We start from the raw sequence: 26,539 nt of genomic DNA, 5'->3' as shown, positions 1-26,539 counted from the left end.
CTGAAGTGTGCAGTACCCAGTTGACAAACTCTTTATAAATGTAATGAGTTATTTGTTAGCAGGATGGCAATTTTAAAACAATTTCCTTCCTGAAGTTACTATCACCACCTTATTGTGTTATATTCAAATTGGATTTTTTTAAATGTTTCTAATTTTTTCACGGTTTATGACCTTTGTTCACTTTTTACTTTTCTTTCTACTTGGAAATGAAAATAAGTGAAGTCAGTTTTGCTTTTATTTAGAGTCACTTTCAAGAGCTAAATGCTGCTGTCTTTGGGTTGCAAATACTGAGAGAATGTTTGTCGAAAAAAATAAAATGTATCCACTGGGATTACAGAGTAATTATGAAAACACTTCTATTGGTCTTAAAGTTTTGTTTGTTTTTCCCCCTTAGGGGCCATTCCTAACTCACATTAGCTGTCATTCCTCACAAAGTAAATTTTAATTATGTGAATAAGGGTTGTAGGTTGATCCTTGCATCTTGGGACAAATTTGAGTTTGACTATCTCTTTTTAAAGATACTTCTTTTGATTTATACACGATATACCATATTTTCTGTATTTGAAATGACAGATAAATTCCCTAGCACTTTCCTAGTCACATTCTTAGATTTATATCTTTAGTCTAGAGGACAGGAAAAATAGCATTTATTGTTTGAAGATGAAGAAAGACATATCGAAAGATTACATTAATATTTCTACAAAGCCTCCACCTCCATTGAGAATTGGGAGATTTATAATCTGGTTTAAGAACTGTTAGCACCTGGGATTTTTTAAAATTGCTTTTCTTTAAGTGTTTTTTAATATAGTTCTTATGAAAGGTGCCAAACTGATAGCACTGGAGAGTAAGATTCTGTATTTATCCACACAACAGGCACTGCCACTGCCCATGTCATACTGTCAACATACTTCTCCACCAACGTGTCCCTCAAATTTGAGTTTAAGGGATTGACACTAGATTTCAGAAGCTAATTTATAGCCCATTCAGTCCTTGGCCTATGTTAAGCCTGCAAAAGGAGTACCAATTTGTATCACAGCTAATTTTAGCTATTTCTCCTGCTGGATTGGGTTAGGTGAGGCTGCCTCAGTTGGAAGGCAGCTTAAGAATGGCAGCATGGAAGACAAGTGTCCATCCTGGATTTCAGGAGAAAAGGACTAAATTTATGGGACAAGGCTGAAATTGTAGTGAAACTGAAACCTATTTAGCCTAAATTAACCCTTGCTTATGTATAACAGTAACAGGTTAAATGCAAAAACCAAAACAAGACATTGGATTCATAGTTCTTGTTTGACAGAAAGTCAGGTAGGCCAAGAATACCACATTTTCCCCATAGATCTAAGAGGTGTTTGTTCTGACAGTACATGCAGCCCAAAGTAAGTATGCTGATTATACAAGTCACTTCAGTGCAGTGAAAGAATTAATCTACCCCAGGAAAAAGCACCCTATTGATTAGAAAAAGAGACTGCTGCAAACAAGTGAATGAACGATGATTTTCTCCAAATCTCTCCAATCTTTCTGCTCAGAAAGTCATGCCATTTACAATATGATAAAATGCAGTTTATAGCTGCTTGCAGATTAAGGAGCAGGAGAAAGATTTAAGAAGATTGTTGGGGAACATATATAATATAATACATTGCTCATATCTTGTTTTTATCTACACACAAGTTAATTTCTCAGTCCAAATAGACTGGATTCTGTATCCATCACCATTTAAAAGTACTCCTGAAAGAGCGGTTCATTATCTTCTTGTACTTGATAGTAATCTCTCTCTGCTGGAAGATTATTTAAGTGGAAAACTTCTAGTAGACTCTTATAATAAGAGAAAAAACATAGTTCTCATCTTACTCACATTCAAATGACAGGGCACATCTCACTCAGAGATTAGCAGTGAAAAACTAACGTAATTAGATCATAACTAAGGATGCAATTCTGTCACAGAGGTCACAGATTCCATGACTTTAATAGACCTTCATGTCTTCTATGTCTTCAACCTACCACAGTGGTGGGGCTGAAGCAGCTATCAACCCCCACCCAGGAGCAGTGTGGAACTGGAGCAGCGGCCAGCAGTCATCCCCTGGGGCCAGAGCAGCAGCCAGGGCCAGGTCAGCCCCTCAGGGTTCTGGAGCAGTTGTCTGAGAGTGCAGGAGTACTGGGATGCTCCAACTGTTAGTCTCCCCTTCCCCACTGGGTATTTTTAGTAAAAGTCACAGACAGGCCATGGGCTTCTGTGAATTTTTGTATATTGCCTGTGACCTGTCCACGATTTTTACTAAAAATACCTGTGACAAAATCTTAACTTTAACCATAACATAATGTGAACTGTGAAGGTAACTGAAAAGACTGTCAGAATTGAGAGGAGACATACATGGCTTTATTAAGATAATCTTGGGCCTAGTGGAGTCAGAGTACCCTACGTGGTAACCTAGGAGATATGGCCATAATTCTAACAATTTCCATGTTGGGGATGTTTATCTTATGTGAATTGGTGGAATTTCATTGAAGTCAGTGAAGTCACACCAATTTTTACCTGCTGAGAATATTGTCCCTTGTCTCTTGCTGTCTGGACTGGCAAGAGTGGGAAGTACTGTGGAGGCAGAAAAGAAGCATCTGATCTTACCAACTGAAGCCTTGCAACACTAATCATGACCTCTCTGGCCAATTTAGGAGCTGTGCCAATGCACTCTATGGGGGTCCTATACAGATCTTCCAGGTAATGAGAGTAGGATTTTCACCTGTCCAACTTTTCACAAGATCGTCCCTTTTTTTGAGGTAGCAGTCCCAGGAAATCTGTAAGTGTGCTCAGTACATGATGCCAGCTGTTCAATTTTGTGGCCTCAGGGTCATCCCAGATGTCCTAGTTTTTATACTTCAGAGGTGGCAAACCTAGATGATAGCATTCTGATTTTTCTTTCCAAGTATTTGTAACCCCCATGTAGGAGACAGAAAGGAAGCGACTCTTCCATTCAGGAATCAACGCAAAGATGCCATCTCAGTAATTGTTACAAAGTCTTTGCAATGTATTGTGCTATTGATAGAGTGATTAAAATGTACTGTGCCTTTCATAAAGTTTCCCTTTTACAGGGATGGAGCTGCTGGCCTAGTGGAAATACAATGAAGATGTTTGTCTTGCATTAACTCAAACACTAATTTTTAGTCATCTAAAAAATGATTTTCATGGTCACCACACTAGGGGCCTGAGTGGATAACTGAGTGGGATATCACCATCAGCACTTAATTCATAGGAGTTAACCAAAAATAAGAAAATTGATAAAATGCCCTAAATTATATCATCTTTAAATTAAAAAGCCCTTCAGAGTGGATACAGAGATTAGGAAATGTCTTACTCTGTTATTATCAAATATCAAGTTTTAGAAACCGCACTGCAATTTTTTAAGCAGAGTTGGGAGATATAAACTGATTCACTGATTTGGATTGAGTTGTCTCTAGTTGAAGGGAGGAAACAGTTTTCTATGTCTAGTGCAAAGTTAAGGACTCCAGTGCGCCTCAGTCTGGTTAATTGCTGAGACCAGGTGGGTGAAGTGTGACCCGTCCGTGCCTAGGGTAGCCACCTGAAAATGCCAAGGTCAGGGCAGGCTATAAAAGGAGGGCAGATTCTCCCAACACTGGTGGGTGACACTGAAGTCAGACTTCCCAACCAGCCACAAACAGTGCTTCTGATTCCCCACACTGGTTATCAAGAAGCCAAAATAAAAATATACGCAGCCCCCTTTACTGCATTTCAGTCTCTGGCTCTGGGCAGAGAGGTAAGGGGTCATAGTGGTTCCACAGTCCAGATTGAAACCTGGGAGATGTCACACACATGCTAAGAGATTTACAGACTGTTGACTGCCGCCGAATTGCCAGGTAAGTGTAGACCAGGGCTTATAGGCTACTGAACAGCAAACCCCTCCAGGTTCTATTCACTCAGCCATCACTGTGCAGAGACACACCCAACAACGTACATGAATGCTCTCCCTAGCCAGTCAGGAACTGAATACAGGGAGACACCAGCAAACCTCCCCCCCTTCAGACACAACCTTGCACCCCAGAAATGTGCATCTTAGACTTTGAGCTATGTGAGTTCACTAATTAGTTTATGGCTCTGTCAAACTGTAGTAGACATGCACCAGCCTTTGTAACCTGAATAGACTTCCCAAAGTTCAATCAAAACCACTGACTTAGATAAAACATGAATATAAGTTTAACTACAGAAAGATAAGTTAAGTGATTTAGGCATAAAAATTCAGATTTGGTTACAAAAAGAAATAAAAGATAAAGTTTAGGAATTAGACTTAAATTCTATCAAGCTAAGTCAAATTTGTAGTAATAAGGTTTCTCTTAGCAGTTTGTGCTAACTGGAGAGCTTTTCCCGCTAAGACCATTCCCCTCAGTTAAAATGTTTCTTTGTCTTCCAAACGATCTTGTTGCCTTCAGTGTAGGTGGGGGAGGAGAGGTGAGGCGCTGATGTCTCTGTCCCTTATTTTATACTCTCCTCCAGGTGCTGGAAAGATTCTTGATGTGTCATGGAGGTTAGGCAGCCTCATGGTGTACATGCTCAGGGAACTATCTTTCATGTGACTTATAAATCTCTCGTTTACAACTCCCCTGGTGGTGAATGGCTGATGATGATCGCTTAACATCTGGCTGGGTGTTGGTCACTCCTTTGTTCCTACTGAAGAGCTAGACTGTAGGCTTTTCCCAGACTCAACATTTTTCAGGAACAAACATAGCAAAAATCTCATAACTTCATCTATAATGACACACACATTTCGACAGAACAGTAATACTCAACCGATTATAACTTTCCAAATTATACCTCAAGGCATACTTTGTACAAAACATATCAATCATAGAACAGTGGTGAATATGGGTGGTTGGGGTGCTATTTTGAGTCCATCACAGGGTGAAGTAGGGAATCAAAGCACTGACTTTGAGGACAGTCTCAGGTTAAAAAAAAATATTAGGTTGGTGGGAGCTCCTAAAACGGTGGAAGGAGGAGAAGCTATGATACAGCTTGAGTGCCCTCTTTATTTGGCTTCTGTATGGTGTTTACTCCAAGGAAACCCATTAGAAACTCTACATAGTTCTGGTGAGTGTGCGACTCTCGGTATGTTTTCCTGCATCTGTAAAGCATAATGCCATGCCATGGAAATCAGCAGATGGTGGGAGGTAGGATTGCTCTACATTTCTCTCTATCACTTTCTCTGACATCAAAGACAGATGCTGATGAACTTTAGAGGAGGAGTCACATCCAGTCCTCCTCGGCCAGAAGAATTATGGCAACAGCACAGAGTTGTGGGCGTGTAAAGTGACATAGGGAGGAAGTAGATGGGCATCTACATGGCTCTAAAAAGGAAGCAGAGAATCCCTTAAGAAAATAAAAAAAGGATTTAGATAGGAGGAATCAGGGAATGAGGTTTTTAAACTTGGCCTTAGTCTGCAGGAAAGATATTGGTGACAGAGACTGACTTGGGGTTAGATTATCATAAAGCCACAGAAAATATATCACTAGATCACTTTCAATTGCTTACAGAGATTTATCCTGCCAATGTATTTGCTAGAATTCTCCATTAGTTACCAAAGCCTCTTAGGTAATAGTAAAGCATGGAGAGCTGACTCAACATCTTCATGTGTTACTTGTACATGTCTGTTGAATGTAGGTAATTTGAAACTTGATGAGGCCAGAAGTATGAAGCATTGAAGATTATATTACATCAATATGTTTAATAGACAGCTTTGTTAGTCAACTCATGGCTTTATCATCCATCATGGCAGTATGTGTTGAGGAGTAATAATAGGAGAATTAACCTAGACCTTTCTCCAGTGGTAGCATGTGGTCGATAGCTGCAGCATGTGAACTCTGTGTTTTGAAGTAACGCGATACCCAAGAAGCAAAACGGCTGCAGTTTCTGAAAGATAAGAATGGAAGGGAATGCGGGAGTCACATCCTTGTTTAGCTTTTATAAGTTTTTGTATGTGGGTTAGGGTTAAAGATGTCTCAGATAATACAAATTAAAGGAATCAAGGAATGGCCAATTTCAATTCTAACTAAAGTAATCCTGTGTGCAACAGGTGTACAAATAGATGTGGTTCTGGAACAGAGTGGTTATTTCAGGCTCTGAATCCTTACTGAGCTTTAAAATCAAATCAGGATGATCCTATTAAACAAAAATGGCAGTTATTTTAAGAAATAGGCTGGAAATAAACTTGTGTCTGTGCTAATATTTCTTCTGGCAGAACCAATTCATTCTTGGCCTTCACAAGCTGGTCTTTTACATTTGATTTAAAATTGGATTTGGGCCTCTGGGGATACCTTATGTCAGCCTCTCTAATATAGTATCTGCCAGAAGACAGAGATAAAAAGTCACTTTCACTTAAAGACAGTATCTTTTCTCCAGAATCTAATCTGGATTTTCACACTCTCCTTCCCTCTTGTACTTTAGATCATTGTATCTACTTTTTCTTAAGTCACCTTAAACAGGGCAAGATCATGCTATGCAACCCTTCTTTGTTTACATTTAGGGTCAATGACGCAGCTGGGGGGAAGACAAACTCACACAACAGTATCTGCTCTTAAAATGATCAAGGATGGTAGGCAAGTTTTTTAGGTCTGCATGCGAAGAACAGGAACTCTGAGGGTCAGTGTAGAATATGCCACTGTTCCCACTGAGCAGGGACTTATGACAAGAACATTCTTCCATACCTAGAGAAATGGTAAAAGTAGGATACACAGAGAAATCCATTAAGAGTCACTTTGCTATAAGTGACCAACCACTAGCATTTTAGCAGAAGATGCCTGGAAACCTCAGCGAACACAGAATGCATCTCCCTGTTCCCTGGAAAGGCCAGGAAAATGTATCATACCTGTGCTCTGTAGCGGCTTCCAATTAACTCAAAGTGCTGGTTATTCCCTACAAAACCCTATATGATCTAGCGTGCGTGCGTGCGTCTGACCCATCACACACTGTGCTGCTTTGGAACATATAGTCTAATCAACTCAAATGCAGGGCTGGAGGGAGTTAGGGCATGAGCCTACCAGGTACCAGGCCTTTTCTCTGGGAAAGAAAAAACAGTATGTGATATTATTATCACATGTATTATAATGCATGCATTATCAATCAGTATTATAATGAATGCATACCAGAGGGTTGAATCAAAGTTGCATGGGCAACCTTAATTCAGGATTTTCCTGACCTGAAGCCTTGACTTTGTAATGTTAATATCCTTTTAACAGTTTTTTTTTTTAAATGAAGTATTATACATGTATTCTGTTATTTTAGTACAACTGAAGTTACTCATACTTCATACCAGTACAAACATAAGTGGCTTCTTTCCCCATTTAAGCAAAATGGCTTTTGTATAACCTTACTCAAGCATCACTTGGCAAAGATGTTGAAAGCAAATGCACTTGGCTGGAAAAGTTCATACTTTATTTCTGTAAAGTATACTGAGTAGATTAATAATATAGCAAAGAGTTTTAAGTGGGGGTTGCAGACTTTCCAATCCACACAGTTATTTAGCACTTCTTCCTGCTTCAAACATGAAGTACTGGCAGCTATACGTAGCTGTACAGGCAAAATGCCTCCCTTTCATGAGTCATCACAGAACCTACCAAAATGACTGCAAAACTGGACTACATTTTCCAGCCCACATTGCTCTCAGAAAGAGCCTGGGTAGGAACAAATTCTAGCCCAGTTACACAGCAACTTACACTGAACACTTCCTGAACAACAGTTCAGGAAACACCAGCCTAACCTTACCGGACTGCTCATCCTTCCTTTGTTTAGAGCTTAACATCATGAGCTGTATATCATCAACATAGAGCACATTTTGTCCCATATCTCAGTAATAATAGTACCAAGGGCCATACAAACATAGAATTTTATGCCATGAATAGAACATTATAGATGGTGTATGCATTTTCCTGTACACCAGTCCATCTCCTTGAAGAGTAATCCTCCCTTACAGGGGCAGGTTATGCTACAACCTTGGGTGGCAGAGGCATAAACATACCCTTTCCCTGAGGCAGTTTTCTCCTCTGCTTACATCAAGGTCCAATCTAGTATTTTCATTTTCTTTCTCTCTCTGCTTTCTGAGTGGACACTGCCCAATATCACATACCTCCCTGCAACAGCTTCCTACCTCCACCAGTCTCGGACAAATAGCTGATTGGATTCAGCTGGTTCTGCCAAAGTTGCAAGGAGGACAGGGAGAGCCAGCTGAACGCAATTTCAGTGAACTCAGAGGGGAGAGCAAATCAATCCTCCTGAAAGGAAAAGGGGAATAGAAGATATGGATTCAAATTCTCTCTCTGAATCAGCCACTGAGAAACTTTGAAAATCCAAAAAGGGAAAAAGAAACCTCCCTTTTCCATAGTGGTCACCTTTGAGTGTGTATCTGGAGGGAACAAATGAGTGAGAGTAGGTGTGTATGGGGCATGGCTCAGGGGAATGGAGGTGCATGACTGGAAGGAAACATTGGAAAGAAAGTCTGAACAATTGCACAAGTGTTTAGGGGTACTGAGTGTGATTGGGGTGAGAAAAATAGAGAGGAAAAAAAGAAAAGAGAGGAAGGAAAGATATGGATTTAAAAAAATCCCAGTTTGGAAAAAGAGAGGAAAGGACTGGAAAGATGGAAGAATGACAAGACAATAACTGAGTTGGAGAAAAAGAAGGCAGATGATATACTGCAACATATGCAGTCACAGAAAGAACAAAGGAACCACATGCTGTGGAGACATAAGTTTTTTTTTAAATGTTAATAGAAAATTGAATGTGTTAAATTAAACCTGTAAAAAGAACAGTACACCATGGGATGGGTTAGAATAGATGGACAGTGAGGGGAGTACAGGGCCTCAGGTACATTCAGGTGGATAAAATGCCTCTGATAGGCCTCCTGAGGAATATGAATGCTCAGTTTAGACTATACCTTTTCCCCTGAAAATGCCCTGCAGCTACAGAACCTGTCAAATAAGGGGGAGAGCCTGCAGCAATGGTGATTAAGAGGAGCTTATTCCACAGCTGCTGAAGGGAGTAGGGAGTTTCTGGAACTCTAGCCTGAGACCCCAAAGCCGTGAACAGCAGAACAGGCTTATCTACAAGTGCTATATTACTTCCCTTGAGAAGGCTACCTCCCCATCATTGTCCCTGTCATGCACCCTCTCCCCCACCTTCTGGAGAAGAAGTTTCACTTAAACCTGATTTCTAATGATTTGATTTTATAATCCTGAGCTTACCTCTGTATGCACACACAAGATGATTTTTAGTGCAGAGAATTCCTGCTGCCTCTGCTTTTCATTTAGTTGCAGAAATATCCCCTTGTCCTGCATTTTACTTTCTACGGGGTAAATGCTGAAGAGACTGGTAACTAGAGAACAGATGTTCACTAGCTTGTGTGCTTCGCTGAATGTTAATGTTCTGCACAGCACTAGTCAATAAGCCTTCTGCATTCACCACAAGAATCATGAACTTAATAGGCCAAATTCATCCCCAGTATAAATGTATGGGCTTACATGGAGTTAGCCTGGGGAAGAATTTGGCCCATGATGTGCAGCATAGTGTCTGGGCTTAAACTACACTTGTATAAAGAATTTCAGCTTACCTACAAGATGTGAAAATAATGCTATAACTAAAACCTGTCTCTTTCCAAAGGAGAGGTACAACTGCTGGATCTGTTATGTCACAGCAGGTCTGCATCAGGCATATTTTACTGAGATATGGATATGTATGAATGCAGTAGCTCTAATGACTAAACTAATGTCATGGCTCCTGTCTGAGTAAAAGGTTGTTGCTTATTACAGGAACTCTAATTCATTGGATTCCATCCTGCCAGGCAGTAGGAATTTAGGGGCAGAACCATAGCTGAGGTGCTCTTGCAGCTCCATTTATAGGCATCTGAATCATCTTCTTGATGTAGCATGTAAACTTCTTTGTTTAGTACATTAGAATCAGAACCTGACCTTCAGACTCTGTTTATTTCAGGTTTTGGGGTGACTGAGGGTTTAGAGGGAAGGTGCCTTATGATGATTGGTTGGAGATTTTTTGTTTGTCTGATATCTGTAGATTGCAGATTAAGATTTGCTGCTAGCAATTTATTTTATTTTTTTTAAATGTAAATGCACCCAGAGACTTGGAAAATGGGTGTATTTCTTTATAAATATGAATGAACTGACAACCGTGGTGTTTGCATAAAGGACCACAGTGAAAGATGGCGAAGGTCTACACTTCAAATGATACAAGCTAAATACCATGCTGTATTATCAGTCTGCTCAGTATAGTTTTAGAGCTTAACAGTATTAACACTTCCAGCCAAGTGCATCTATTATCAGTTTCTTTGCCAAGTGGTGCCACATCCTTCCTTAGTTCAGGTGCATGCACAAGTAGGGGGGACAAGCGGGGGCATTGCAAATGCTCCTCCAAAAGTGCTGCCTCAGTTAAAACTGTGAGAAAGTAGTTTTGTTCAATTGGAAAACCAGCTTATTGCTCACCTTTCTTTTGCAAGCAGACACTCCAATGATATAAAGGGTTTAATCAATGGGCTTGTGTAGCTATGAAGGGGACACTTCTCTGGGCAGCATATTAAGTACAGACAGGAAGTATTGTAAAGGAGTCGCCTTGAATCTCTGGCAAATGGTTTTTGTTTTGATCTAGTAGATAGGGTGGGAGTCAGGAGATCTGGTTTATAAACTGAGCAAAGGCACTGAATTGCTGTGTGACCTTGGGCAAATCACTTCACCTGCCTATGCCTCTATTTCCCTTCCCACTCTTTGTCTTTTTCCAAGAGATTGTAAGCTCTTTAGAACAAGGACTGTTTCTTGCTAAGTATACATACAGTGCCAAGCACAATGGGGTCCTGATCTCACTTGAGGCTTTTAGGTGGTATTTTAATACAAATAAATAATACTCAGTATACTTTGTACTGGTAGGAAGTCCTTTAAAAGGATTTGAAAAGCATTTGTTAGTATATGTTTCTCTCTATAGCCACAGTATCTATTATGTCAGAAGTCTTTGTGTATACATAATCTCTACATTTAGATCATGACATCCACTAGTGCAATGTTGTCACATCTGGAGAGGAAGGTAGCAATTGTTTAAGACCACCCAGCTATATAACTAGTCTTGGCAGAATCCAATTTTTTATACAATTCTGATGAATAATATTGATTTTTAATTTTAATTTTCACAGTTGTGCAAAATTATGGAGGGGTCAGAGAATTATTTAATGAGTAGATGCTGAGATTAAAAAAGTTAGTTTTATAACTGTTAACACACAGACTGTCAACATGTTGTTTTTAGCTTTAAATCATACTCTAGTAAACTCTCAAGCAGCATTTTTCTCATTTTGCCAATTTGTAAATTTCTATCATCAATGGAACTTTTTTATTGGCTTGTGTGTGAATGGTGAAATCGACATTTATCAACAGTTACTGATAACTAAAAATCTAATTCTTCCAAGTCTAAATATAATACAGTATTCTCAGGGACAGAATACCAGAAATCGATATCTAGTTGAGAAGTGCAAAGGAAACTTAGTCAAGTAGGCAGAAAGTAATTAACTCAGCTTTGGAAAATTCCATTTGCCCTCTTCCCTCAAGCAAATTATATTTGGCAAGGCTGAATTAACTGAGCTGGAATCTGAGCAGCATAGTAAGGTTAACACCCTGATTCTTACTGAGAATGTCAAGGGATTATTAATACCTAACCAAAAACTCTGGCAACACCAGATATTCCTTAGGTCTCTTACTCAAGTATTCACCCTGCTTAGCATATCAGACATAACAGGATCACAGCACGTAGGCTGCAGGCCATGTAGGTACAGGTGGTAGTTCATAAAGCTCTAAGGCAGTATGTAAATATTAGGTACTTTTAAATAATTAATTGGTGAGCTATAACAGCAGATTATACCTTTTAGGAGCTGGTCATTAGTAATTTTAAAAGCTCATACAAAGCAAATTACCTGAGGCCTCAGTATCTTGGGAATGTGTGATAGATCCTTCCAGAAGGCTCTCCGGGGCATTTCATGTTTCAGTCAGGGTTGCTGGGGTTTGTACCACTCAGGACAAGAATTGCTTCTTCCTCTTGTACTATTGTGGTGGAAGGAACCTGTGAATTGCAAAGTCAGAGCTGGATCTCAGGGTTCTTAAGTTGTGAGATAGCAAACATTTGCTTATATTGCTTGTGCCTAAGGTCCCATCTACATTACAGGTATACCCTAAGTTAGGGCAACCAGGCTACTGCTTGGTTGTTGCCTGACCTAGTTAAGCCACTCTAGGGACCTAATCATGTTCCTCATAACTGGGTTAAAACCTTGGCTTTATCCCATGCCTTAGGTTCCGCTCTACACTATGATTGACCGGTTTCTTCTGTCTCTCTTTAATTTGGTTGTGTGAATAGAGAGTTGTTCCGAGGCCAGACGTTGACACTATTGTGAAGTAAAGACTACTGAGTTGTTCTCAAGTTAGAAGAGCGGGTTGCAAGGCATGATCATTCAATGCTTCAGTTTTCTCCTTTGGCACTAGATGGCACTGTTGCTCTTTAGCAGCACTTGCAAGTGACAATTCTCTCTGAAAAGGTTGGCACAAGCAGATAGCTTGGAGATTTCAGTTAGTGCTTTGTGCATTCTGCTGTTATCTTTAAGCTTCGCTCTCCCCCCAACTCCCTCCACCTGCACTCTTGTAAACTCTTTGTAAGCCCTCAGGCTGTTTTATAGATAAAGTGTAAAAAGAAAAACCACAGGGATCTCTCCAGTGGTTTTCATTATCGCACCTCTCTAACAACTACAGAATTCACCTTTCTTTTCAAATTGGATTTCACTGATCTTTGGAAAATAAAGCTGCAGCCTCCAGACTGACACTGGACTGACATGGCTTAACAATGAGTTATAATACACATTCCAATAAATGAGGAACGCAAAAAGAACGGCACATCTGCTTGCAATCAAAACCTCTGACTGCTGTAGACCTGTAGCAGTTGGTGGAGATGGTGAGGGCCAGGAAACCTCATAGGTATACAGTGAGGCTTGTTCACATTGCACTAGTGTCTAAACTGTGCTAGGTGTGGTGCTTGCCCGTGATTTTGCTCATAGCATCGTTGTGGAGGCATCAGTCATGATTCCATAGTTAAGAATGAGTTGTTTTGCACTTAAAAACAGGAATTCAACCACTTTGTGTGGCAAACACATCATCTCTTCTCCACAATTACAGCACTTATCCTTTTGATTGTGGAATAAATTTTGAGAATTTACAAGTCAATCTGTTAAGTCATTTAAAATTATTTTTTAAAATGGGCCTTTATATTTAATGCACTATGTCAGACTTCTTTTTATCTCTGTGCAGACATGTCTGTCTGTCCCAAAAATTGGCAGACAGGTAAGTCTTGGGTCAATCTTGTGAAATTGATAGATTTTTAAAAAACCTTTCTAGAATTAATGGTAACAGATTAGAATTAGGCCATCTAGTCCATTCACCTTTCCAATGCAGAATTGATCATGTCATTACCTATTTTTTATTTTAGTTCAGTTTTAAAACCCTCAAACACTAGGACTCACAACTTCTGTTGAAAAGCTATTCTAGAGCTTAGTAGAGTTTATGGTCAAGTAGTGTATCTAATATGCAAATTAAAATTTCCCTTTCTTAATTTCATCTAGTTTCTCCTAATTAAAGCTCTCTGTACCACCCAGAATAATTCCTCTTACTTGGTGGTGTGTTAAAATCCTTCCAAATATTTATAGACCTGTCCCCTCTTTAGTTTTCACTTAAAGAAACTATACACCCTATACTTTGCTGTCTTCCTCTTTCCCAATGAGCTAATCCCTCAGCCCCATAATAAATTTTGTTGCACTTCTTAGAACTCCCTCCAGTTTAGCTATATCATTCTGGTAAGGAAGTGCCCAGAATTAGCTATATTTTACTAGTGAGAGTTCATATCAGAGCTGTATAGGAGAGAGCTACTGCCTCATTGGGAAGTGGAACATGCAGCCCAACACTGTATAATGGCCCTTTCTGTGGCCCTATTACGTTGGGGACTCATGTATCTATCACTTGTTGTCCACTCATGTGCAGATCTCCTTTTAAAGTTACTGCCATCCAGAGTTCTCCTTCTAGTTGAACATCTATATTTTGGATAACTTTTCCCCATATGGACAAGCTTGCAATTTTTCCATGCTGAATCTCATTGTTTTCTGCCTGTAATTCAAACCTCTCATGGTCGCTTTGTAATATTCCTCTGGTGTGTTCACAGTGTCCCAATTTGGAATTAGCAGCAAATTTCATCACTGTCCTGCTTTACCCTTTGTGGTAGAACTTAAATGAAAACTAGGAGCAGATCAAATGTTGAGCCTTGTGATACATTGTTAGATGCCTACTGACTTTTAACATGTCCATTGTTTACAATGGTTTTGATATTCTTCCATGTGGGTTATGTGCACATATCCACGCAAATTGAATAATGTTGGTCTGAAGTGCTATAAAACCCCATATGCTTTTTATCTATTGTGGTTACATTATCTTCTAGATGATAAAAGATTTTTTTCTATCATTTTACCAGAGAGAGAAAAGAGTTAAGCTTAGGGTAACTGTCACAGTCTCACTTTCCTGTTTGAAGAACTGTACCATATTTACTTTTCTTCCATTTTTTTTTTGTTTTCTTCTACCTCCCTAGTTCTCCAGCACTCAACTGCATGATAAGGAGAGTTTTTTTTTTTTTTTTTTTGTTAAATTTTGTGCTGTTAAATCCATGCCCCTAGCACTGGGAATATGCCTATGAAAGAGCAAGTAGATTTGATTTTGAAGCATAATTTTGCCAGACTTCTAATTTACAATTACACACTTACAACTGGATTAAAGGAGCTTCAAATAAATTTAGCTTTGAGTCCCTGGGCTTATCTGTACCTGAAACTGTGGTGTGGGAATGTGTGTTTGGTGACATCCGCTTGCCAACATTACTGCATTTTATATAGAATCACTTCAACCCTACCTTCCTAGTGGTTAATAGTGCACAACACTCTTGAGGAAGTGATGGGGCTGGAGTCTAGGCCTGCCAGTTGACAATTCTGAGCCAGAGCTACTGCAGTCTTGATGCTCTCCGTCTCTGAAGTGCACAGTCAGTTTTCACTGAACATGCATAAAGCAAGTCTACCCCTTGGGCATGTATGATGTATTCCAGTGCTTGTGTGCTGGAGCTGTCTTATTGCTGGTTTGGATGCCTTCATTCACAGTTGGCCAAGAGGAGGGGAAAAGAGAGACAGAGCTCTAACTCAATGAGCCTCCCTGCTGTTAAAGCAAATGATAAAATTATACTGCACAGTTCCTTTGTTTGTTTTCCACTTCATGCACCAGCATTTCCTCCAGTCAGAAAGTATTTCAATTTGCCTCTTTTGTTCTCACCTTATTCATAAAAATTTTTTTAAAAAAAGCCACAGTTCCACCTCTTATTTTTGCTTCCATGCTTATGCTTGTGAAATCTCTGTGTTGGGATCATCCTACTGCCATACTCATTCCAGGCATTTCCTAATTCCTCTCTTTGGATCTACTTGAGAACTTGGTTCCAGACTGTACCCACTTCTGATGAATTACACCACAGTAATCCTTCCCCCAAGCTCCCCACTGAGCAAATTAGAGTGATCACTACAGACTGCAAAGACAAACCAATTTAGTCTTTCCCCCTGCAGAACTCAAGCACTCTATCACTTTTACAGTGAATGTTCCAAAGACTCCATCATTCTGGAATTATTTAAAACTTCTTCCCTTTGTGAAGAAGGAATTTACCATATGTTGCAATTTTTTTGTAAGTGCTGGGGAGGAGGGAGAGTACTGGAAGCACAAGGGGACAAGATCTCACAGTAATAAGACTGCTGCTAGATGGTCTCTAATGAGTCTAATTGCCCATTGACTTCAATCTGGTAGGGAGAGGGATGGAAGATGGGAATGCATAGATAAACATCGTATTTGCATGATGTTCATGCTTGAGTCCAAGTTGCTTTGGAATATTTCTATTCTCTGACCCTCATAATCCCCCTATATTTTTACCCTGCAAGAATTTAAGGCACTTGGAATTTGTTAATATTCCTTGCAGATGACCATGCCTAATGCTTAACTTTTTTTGCACTCACCCACAAATTCTGCACCTGACCACAATCCCCTTGTGCACTCTCTTGTATGCTGCACAAGGATTTATAAGATATGGTCTTGAAAATCTCCTTCAGAGTCCGTTTAGCAGCCCTAAGGGACAGACAGGTCCCCACTCTCTCAGCTCACCTTCCCCCTACTGGTGTGGATTAAACTGTTACAGATGAGTGTGTTTTGGCCTCCTTCCCAACCATCATTGCTTTGATAACCGATAGGGAAGGTATTACTTAAAGAACCAAGGCCACTGCTGTAGTACCAAAATAAACAGAAGATAAAGATAAGGCAGAGTCTCCACAGTGCATAGTTACCTACCGTAAATGAAGGTCTGTTTGATAATGCTGCTGTTTTGAAGTGCTAAATAGCTCAGCCTTAATGCCCCAGTAGACATTAAACCAAATATGTATCCCAATGATGTCATGCCAAGATTACAGAGATTGGCAGGAGGCAAAGGGGGGGATACTCCCCACAAATTTGTGCATGGAGAATGTTCTCAAATCATCTGTTATGACAGGCAGCAAGCCTGTCTTCACAGCCTGTTCCTCTGTCAACATGCATTTAAAATCTCATCCAGTGATGCTTCCAGGCAGGCGGAGTATTCTTTCAAAGTCACCTTCCCCTTGTTGTAAATAAGGTTTCTCTTGGTTGTTTGTATGGAAATGCATCCTTCAGACGCAAGGTTTGCAGCTCTCCACATGGCAGAGCACATTCCCCTTTCCTTCTTGTTCTGGGGGAACTCTCTCAAAAGGTAGCCTTAAAAGCACAGATGGAAAGGAGCTGAAGAGACTGTTCAGATGGTATTACTACCTACGTGCATACATCAGCCAAGCTGTATTTGTTGTACACTTTCTCTTTTTTAAATTATCCTCCAGGAAGCTTCTTGTGACCTTATTATGCCTGCAGTTGTAGCACTTAACTTGTCCAGCATTACAAGCCGCAGGTGGAAGCAGGGAGCTTTGCACACATGTGCTTGCAGAAATTAACTAATAGACAATGACAGGGGATGGTGAGGGATTTTTTTTTTTTTTTTTTTTTTTAAGAATAAGTCTCCTGGGGTGCTACTGATCCCCTAGCAATGCCATTAGCTCATGATAACCACACCTTTGAAATTGCTTTAATAATTCAGTGGTAAAAGAAAATAGGGAACATGCCACATTCATTATTTATACTGGTAAAATATGATGATTGGCAATTAGAATCTTTAAACCACGGGTTCAGCAGAACTGCATTGCTCATTTATTCCTGTTTAGAACATCCACTATGGCATCTGAATGTCCCTAATGTCTATGTTTGGACACACCAGTTTGCTAAAACAGTAAGCTTATCCTATAAAACACTGCAAAGCAGCAGGCCATCCGAATTAATACTGCAGGCTGGAGAGAGAGCCTATCCACCCTATAGGGATGGGTGGGCTTTCCCTATTGTGGGTGATGTTGGAAATAGAAAGGTGCTTTACATTATCTGATCTAATCTTACCTTAGGAAAAAATTTCTGCCTTGGTTAAGCGCACACAGCATCTCTGAGTTGCATAGTCATGCTGTGGCATCTGCTGTGTGCATCTGATCTGAAGATGCTGCTTCCCTGCCCCCTTAATTGGTAAAATTGCCACCTATTGTTTATAAAAACATAGAACTAACCATTCTGGTCCCTGGGACTGTAGCAGCACAATCTTTCCTTCCCCTGCAGTGTGGTTGGGAATCATACTCTGCCAACACAAGGCAGCATGGAGGGGACACATGTTGAAACATACGCATCATGACATCTACATCTAGATGGAGTATTCCACATTGAAATTGAAGGCGAACATGCAGCTAGTGACAGAGAGCACTATCTTTTGGCTACATGCTACCCCCAAAGTGTGCTTTTCTTTTATTTGGGATGCCTATAGGGAGGAACTTTTACAACAGGGAAAACTGAAGGTTAGAAGGGGAAAGTAGACTTATGTAAAATAAGTTTGCCAAGCCATCATATGCCCATGCTTCTTTTACGCCAACGAAAGCTATTTCAATAATCTGCCTGACAGCCCACTTTCTCATTCTGTCTGATCCATCTGTTAGGTTGCAAACTTATTGGATCATTTCACCATGGGGAGCAGAAAATAAGAGGAGGGTGGTTGGATGTTGTATCTTCAGTAACAGTAGACAGAGGCTGGAGGTGAAAGTGAGAAGTGATTTTTTATTAATACAGATATTAATTCAATCAAGTTTTAACTGGAATTTCAGAGCCGACAAGAAGTGCCAAGGTTTGAGGGTAACACACACAACATGCCAGGGTGTCCAACACTAGGTACATTCCTTGTCTTAAACCGTGAATGATTGATCCTTGCACTTTGACTAGTTTAGGCAGTTCTGCTTGAGTTGTCAGAAAATTCACCCCAATCCATCCTCTTCTGCATGATATTCAATTACAAATGTTACATCAAACTCACTTATTGCTCAACAGTGAGTGTGATGCTAGTGTCATATACCCCTATATGCCCCAGCTGGGGTTTACCTCAGCTAGCTACGTGGAGGTAAGAAGTATCTGTAGCTGGTCTCAGTAGGATTTTGTATACGAGTGTGACTAGAGTCTACAGATGGGTGCAAGTAAAGTTAAGTACTGAGCAGCAGTCAATCTCATATGCCCTTGCTTTCAAAAATGCAAGATAAGAGAGTTGGGGCATGGGCAGAGAATGAATGGATTTAAGTGCAATCCTCAGCATGCAAAAACAAAAAAAACCCAAAAAAAAAACCCAGGCCACTTAAGTAGGTTTCCCTTTTAGGCCTTGACTACTAGTTAATGCAGGACTGGGGTCCTTGGTGCTCCTTATCCTGTTTATCCCTTTCTGTTTTGTATATACACATGTGAAGCATTCTGTGCCTGCATTGCTCAAGATCAAGCCCTAGGATCTCACAAGGGCACAACAAGTGCGTGTGGAGAAAGCTGGGAAATCCCCCTAAGTAAAACACTCATACAAGCTGTCCCCCTGACTTTTTTCCTGAGAGGGCAGGTCTGCCTGTGACTGCTGCAGTTTAGTCAAACTGTCAGACAACCAGGAGAGTGCCCCAAAAACCTAGGCACCTTGCCTATCAGCCCTAGTCCACACACTCCGGAACAGATCCCACTGTGCTAAGGGAAATGCTTCCGATGCCTCTCACATGTATCTGTGGGAGAAGGAAGGTGTAGTTTAGATGAGAGCATTGCAGCTTTATCAGTGTAGGCGTTCTGCTCCATGTGGCATAACAGCCTCAAATCCTTTTTAAACCTTGACATAAATATGTAGCGATAAGATAAGCCTGGTTATCCTGCAGCGGTTACTCCAGATAAGATAACGCCTTTTATGCTTTAAAACAGGACTCAAAGTTCCTGCTTTTTATGGGGGAGTGGAGGGGCGCGACTTCCAGAAATGCGTCTATTTACAAGGGGAGTGGTGATAGTGTGTGTGGGAGGAACAGGGATTATAAACATGTCTTTCAAAACCTACCAAAACATATAAATTCTCTTGTTCTCAGACCAAACAGAATTAATCTGGTGGACAGTACATTTCAATTTCAAAGAGCTGATGGACTAGTAAAAGGCAAAATTATTGCAGTGCATGGATTTGCCTCCTGTTAGTTTGCTGGAACTGTGTCCACACTGTAGTATTTCAGTGATGACAGAGGCAGTTTTATGATAGCTAACATGAAATACCTTATTATGGTGGCACTGGCTGAGACGCCATAGTTAAGGTTGAGTTTCACTTTGCACTTAAGAGGGCTTCATCCTTTGTTTTGAATGAAAAATACACCGCATCTTCACCACACTGAATCATATACGCTGAGTACAGAATGCATTTTCGCAAGTCCATCAGAGTTAAAATTCTTTAGGTCTTTACAAAATTTTGCATGTTAGTTTTTGTCCCATATGATCTTAAACAGAATAATGCAGACTAACTTTAACTATATGGAAAATTTATCTTGTGCCTAGGCTATATTTGAAGAAATTAATTTTTTTAAGCTAAATTGTTAATGGTGGTGGTATCTAATTGCTATGATTACATAGGCTAGGTAGATTCAAGTAATTCTTAATTTCAGCCATTGTGATATCAGAGAACTTAACCAATTGCCCTTCTTCTATAGCTAAATTGCATGCACCAGTTGTGTTAGTTGTAAAGAGGCAGTGATACAACTGCAAGAGATCTCATTTGTAGGTCACTTGGCACCGCTGTCCCTGCTTTTGAAATATTCCAGGCCTGCATACTGGCTTGTGCATCAGTGTTTGAAAGGCTCCTCATGGCACAGTTGTGTCAGTACCAAGGCAGTACTGCTGGGGGAATTGAGGCAGGAATGCAAAGGAAACCCATAAAGCGCAGAGACATTTGGACTCTGGGACTGAGTTCTCCCTGCCTCCCCTTTCCACAGGGAGACTGGTTTTAACGCAGCCCTCTAAACCAATAAGTTAATTGCAAATTAAGCTCCAGATCCACCAGTAGACATAGACTGCTTTACACATGTAATCCACTAGTGAATGTGTTATCAATCCTCCGTGCCCAGTCTACAGAGGATGGGAGACTGACAGCCTCAAATAAAGCGCTGTGGCTCTTCAGCTTGAGCTGAAAAAGGATCATGGTTTTGGTTCTGAAGGTCAGCCAAGCTAGTAGCTGGCACACACCGAGAGTTCCACTGAGACACAGTGGCTATAAACCCAGTTTAACTAGCTGGTGCACTCTGGCTGCAATGGTGTACCACTGAAGCTGCTGTGCAGTAATGCCACAAATGGGAAAAATACCATCTTTAATAAAAGTCATTTTAGTCTGGGAGCACAAATGTGAAATATCTTCGTCACAATTCTATGGTGATTGAATGATTTCACCACAGGGTACAATTATGATTGTTCTGGGTGCCTTAACTGTTTTTTTTTCTTACCTGAACGTCTGGGTTTTGTTCTTTAAGCACAACCTTAAGTCTGGATTTACAATGCTTGGTTTTAGGATAACTACAGCATCCCTGTAACTACTTTCAGTCTTAAATTACGGATTATGAATTTTCAAGCTTAACCCCCTCTGAAGGTAAAGTTTGTTTGTGTGGGTTATTTGGTCTGGGAATAAGATTACAGTATTGATATTGCTGTAATCAAACCTGGCAGAATCCTTTGTCTTGGTCTGCCACTGATTCCTGTAGGTGCGAGAATCAACAGGGAATGTGGCACTGTGTAGTGTCTTGCTGGATGCATGGCAACTGCACACTCTAGCAGGAAGTTCAGACCTTTCATTGCACACATGAGCAAATGGCAAATGCAAACATTTTGGTGTCCATTTTGCAAGTGAGCAGAGGCTGGCAGTAACAGCCATGCTGGGAACAGAACAGAAAGTGGTACATGGTACACGAGTAGGCGAGTAAAGCTTGTATCCAAAACATAAAATACAGTCAAAGTAGGTTACATTTCTTAACTGCCACAAATGTTTGAAATACACTGAACAGAGTGATCAACAAGATAACTTCTAATTCTAAACGATGCCTTTCATGTTTTGTAGCAAAGTGTAACCTTTCACTTCTCTAGTTAGTTGTAAGGTGTAGTGTGGCAAGAGCAGGTAACTTCCAGGTTGTATTTCCCAAATCAGTGACAAATTTGGGTCCTGGTTGCACTGTGACAGTCAATGGAGTTGCATCATGAACTGTCGATCTGGGGGTCACTTACGGGTTTCAGGAAGTTGTGACCACCCTACCCTTCTTATATTGCTAGATATGAAAGGTTGAGAGCCACTGATAGCAGTGCCAAGATAGTGCCAAGTGCAATTCAGACAAAACATGTTTGATCTCTCCAGTACAGATGAGACCAAACTGGGTCTCAGTGGTGTTACTAAATAGAGTCCAAGGTTGCTGTGCCATTCAGGAATATTGCTTGTGCTGAATCCTGCCCTGCAGACGATGCTTTGTCACATATGCCTGAATTTCATTAAAACAATGGCAACTGAACCTGCTTTTCATAGGGCTATGCTGGCAGGCTGAGGTCAACTCTTCTTACTAGACGTTTTTAAATGAGCTTCAGTCCAGCTGGAGCGCCAAACCAGAGCACTTAAACAAACAAACACAACTAACACCGGCCAATCAATTTGTGTTACAACCTGGTTTAGTTAAAATTGTATCCGAAACATGCTCCAGCTCTATGGCTTAAACGTAGTAATTTCTATAGTGCAGAGAAAGCATTGGGTCATACACACTTTAATGACTGCTGCACTGGCGGGGTGGGGTGGGGGCTTTATCAATATAGCAGAAATGGCTGGAGCAACCAGTTTGAGTAGCACAATGATCTATATAACAAAATTCCAGGGTAGTCACTCTGAAGCCTAGAATGACTGTAGCGTCAGTGCAAAGCGATGGAAACAGCCACAAGCATAGTTGAGAGCTCTTTTGATTCAGAATATCAATAGGCTGGAAAAATCACTGGGTTTCACAATCTGCTACCATCCAATTTTTAAGTTCTCAGTCATCTTGAATTCACAAATTACACCTGAGTTGTACAGCTAGAGTGAGACATGCATCCATGCCACGCCAATAGTTTCAGACCATTGGTTGAGTTACTTCTGATATCACAATCACCACTCCTTATTCTACAGAAAATTTGCATGCAGCCAGTGTCATTGGTTGTAAGAGAGTGCACGGAGGGTCAATTACTTGGCTCCAGTTCTTCAAAGCCAACCACACAAAGCAACACAAATATCCCTGCAGCCTCCCTCAGACAAGGGAAATGCCCTCCTTCACTTTTTTGGTAGGGCCCACAGCCTCTGACCTTTGGGAAGATGGGGGTGAAGTAGAACTCCCTGAACAGGAGATGGAAAGACAGACAGACAGGGCCATCTGACTGTTCAGTCTGCCAGTGCTCTGGCTATTGCTCTGGCTGCTGCTGGTGGATAGGGGGTAGATGCCTGAGGAGCAACGCTCTGTCTGTGGTCCCCAAATTTTGTACCCTGCATCCCCTGTTTGTGCCCTTTCACCCCTACAGCTGGAGCTGGAAGCAGGTCCACAGTCTGGGCTGGGGACTTCACAGCTTTCAGCCACAGGGTGACAGGGGCTCCTGCGCCCTCCGCGGCGTTCCTCCTGACACCCCAGGGGGGTGCACCCCACACTTCGAAGACCTCTACTCTAGGTTGTTACCTAGGCCTAAAACCACCAGTGACTGGTCACAGATTAGCTAGGAATGGTACAGACACTACTGGCTGTTCAACAGCTCCCAGCCATTTTAGGATGGAGGGGAAAAAAAACCCCACTGAGTTGATGGATGGGATTCACTTTGGTCAAGAATTGAAGTAGAACCAGGACACTGAGTTTAACACACCCCTACAGAAATATTAAGTAGGGGAAGAAGGGAGAGAGACTGGCAACAGTTCAACATCTGTACCTTGCAACAAAAATAAAACCTTGCCATAATAAAAAAACCCAAGACTGTAGCTCTATTGCCTTTTGGTCTAAACAATGATAAATTGGGTGTGAGGTGTGCTGGTGTTTAATATGTGAGCAAGAGACAAAAAAAAAAAAAAAAGAATGGGGGAAATGGCCAGTCTGTGCATAACACTCAGCATTCTGTGGTTCTGTCCAATAAATCATTTATACCTGCATATCCACATCTGATGCCAGAAGGGAGCTGCATGAGACAAATGCACAGGCTAACAGGAGCAAACAAGTTGAACCACTTTTAGAAGAACCCAACTTAGCCAAGCACCTTTGTTGACAGGAATCAGCTGTTGTGCAACTGTAAGAGAAATATGAAAGAATTTGGATGTGGGGGGAGAGGGTACTTTTTGGGCTCTGCAGGACATTTAAGGAGAAACCTTTGGGCTACAGCTGTGTGGAGGAGCAGGGTTATCATAATCTTGATCCTAATTACCAAGGCAGTTAGGAAATTTAATTAACTGCAAATGATTTGATGTGAGCTGAAAGAAACATTTTTGGAATTCACTTTATCATAGCCAAATCAAGAAGCTTGATTGAGTCTAGAAAGCACAGATTTAAATCAACAGCATGTTATGAGACATCTAAAAGAGCTCCTTTCAAGTCTGGATCCCTTAAGTACCTCTCTCAGTTATTCAGATTTTTATACCTATTTTAGTGTTTGATAACTAGCTCCATTTTATGTAACACTGACTGACTACTAATTTATTTTATTAGGTGGATTTAAAAAAAAATTAAAATGTACTTTAAGATCTTTTGCCTTTTAATATCTGTGCTCCCTATAATGCCCCTCACACCAAAACCACCAAACACTCCCTAACCTATAGAGCAAATTACTTGAACCAGATGTTAAGTTTTATAATTTGCACAGGGATGAAAGGGGAAAAAAAAAAAGGTGGTAGTGGAGGGAGGACACACTAAAACAACCTCATTGAGATGGCTGCACACCGCTAACACTTTAGGTCCTTTGGAGTAATAGAGGTGGAAGACATTAAAATATGAAAATATCCTTGAAATTTCACTCATGTCCTATAACTTACAGGATTCCATACATACAGAGGTGGTTTATTCAGAATCTACACTGCTCCCATTTTTGCTTACTGTTGAACCCAGATTCTGCTGTTAGAGGAAAACACCTACCCTTCCCATGAACTGTATCAAAGGGCCAGATTTGGAAGTTGATTCCCTGTGTTATGTGCTCAAGTAATACTTATTAACCTACGAAGGGGAGGATAGTCTACTTGATCCTGACTTCTGTTATTTACCAACTTTAATTGACATATCTGAAAGGGAGCAGATGCTGGCTAGTGTTCCACTATAAAAAGGTTGTGACGATTATTTGCAAGCAATACCAGCCGCCAGCTGTAGATGAGTGGCTGGGGCCTCCTTATCTGCTAGCTATTTTTATATGGTGCCTATGGCCTTGGGATTCAAGTAGCATAAATGCAGAAAGGGGCCTGATCCTACAAACTGTTCTGCAGTAGGCCTGTGTGCACATGGAACCTCACTCTGCTTGAACACAGGGTTCTGTCCACCCAGAGCAGTATGCACAATTGGGACCCAAGGACAGACAAGTTTCAGGCACCCTTGGTTCTTACAGCAGGCTGCTTTTGGTCCAGAGGATTGGTTAAAGGTAACAACATGTTCACAAGGGAGCTCTAGCCTCACAGCTGCTCCTCCTTTGGTAGGCATGTTCAGTATAACAGAGCACTGGAAATACACAGGTTTTTAGGAAATCAGTGTTTTTGGTCTCTATCATCTCCTGTGAAATGGCAGGAGACTTTCAAAGCAACAACAAATCCTGTTTAGTTTAATTTTTTTTTAAAGGAAAGCTTCTTGTCTCAGATCCAATCCTTTTCACCTTAACTTTCCATCACACCACATAACTCTTGTATATTCTGGCACCCAACAGGAAAGAACTTTTTTTCCCTTCTTTTCTTTTCCTCTCGCAGACCAGGAGCGCTCTCTCTCTCTCTGAACTTTGGTATGTAGTTCTGAACAAACTCAGAACTTGCAAATAATGGAAAAAAAACCCAAAGCATTAAACTTTGTAAACAATCAAATTTATTCTATGCACAGCAACTAGTTTCTCTTGCTCTCAGCAGAAGTAAAGATTTACTGGTGTTCTGGGAAGGCATAAAGAATCGAACACATCCATACAAAATCCAGCACAAATTGCTTGGAAATGGGCCTGTGCATCACCTTCTGAAACGGTCTATTTCACGCCTACATGATGGTGCTGCCAAATTGATTGGCCCCAAACTAACTTACCCGGAGAATTCAATGACAGAATTAGGGTTCTGGGTTTTGTGATCACAGGTGTGTGCGTGCTTGTGCCCAGGAGGTGTACCTCTGTTCTTATCAATCATCTAATCCAAGGCCTGTCTGCATTGAGGAACTGTTACCTAGCTACAATAAACATAGTTAAATTCCGTAATGTGGGCAGGGCTTGAGGCATTTCTTAAGCTCTCATCACCATAGTATCTTGGCATAAGTGAGCAGGTTACTTCAGCTAAGTTCTTGTTTGTACTCCCATTGCTGTAGTATTTGATTGAAATGGAAGGACACTGATGTGCATTCTCACACAGGCTGGGGGCTGCACTATGTTTGGTGGTGGATTGTCTTCTTGATGAAGAGCTGGAATTTTAGTCTTATTTTAAAAGAACAATCTTATTTTAAAATAGCTCCCAAATAAAGAACAGATTCCCTTTCATGGCAGATTAATTCGGGGGCATATTAGCCTTGATAGTGTCTTCTAAAGTTTTAAGAACGTAGAACTGTGATATTTAGATCTACCATTTCAGCAAGGAAAATGTCTCTCTCTCCTTTCCTACAGAGAAGTCTGGTTCAGAACCTACCATGCTTTGCAATGCCAGAGAGAAGAGGGAAAAAAATACACAAGAGTTTAAGAGAAAGGGGAACCTACCTGCAAAGGGAATGGGTGGCTTGCCTGCCCATCTTCAGCCTCCTGTTAGGTCCTTGCACGCTGCTAATAAATTGTGTGTAATGTCTA

The 26,539-nt window shown here is 40.8% G+C and overlaps 1 long non-coding RNA gene across 3 annotated transcripts; it reads right to left on the bottom strand.

Annotated features, from left to right (window-relative positions):
• Window positions 1–5,727: 5,727 nt before the first annotated feature.
• Window positions 5,728–26,506, bottom strand: LOC137147369 (uncharacterized). 3 transcript variants are annotated; one of them, XR_010918194.1, is made up of 3 exons: window positions 26,453–26,506; window positions 11,956–12,101; window positions 5,728–5,909 (listed from the first exon to the last, which is right to left on the bottom strand). It is a non-coding gene; the product is annotated as an uncharacterized lncRNA (long non-coding RNA). The 3 variants fall into 3 exon arrangements; XR_010918193.1 differs by lacking the exon at window positions 26,453–26,506 and adding an exon at window positions 16,436–16,911; XR_010918195.1 differs by lacking the exon at window positions 26,453–26,506 and adding an exon at window positions 16,108–16,195.
• Between the last annotated feature and the right edge of the window lie 33 nt (window positions 26,507–26,539).

Source organism: Emydura macquarii, unplaced genomic scaffold (genome assembly GCF_026122565.2).
Source record: "Emydura macquarii macquarii isolate MOO-44397 ecotype Brisbane River unplaced genomic scaffold, CSIRO-AGI_Emac_v2 contig_554, whole genome shotgun sequence".
In the NCBI taxonomy this organism is placed as follows: Eukaryota; Metazoa; Chordata; order Testudines; family Chelidae; genus Emydura; species Emydura macquarii.
Note: the sequence above shows the minus strand (reverse complement) of the source record. Positions and strands in the feature narration are given on the sequence as shown.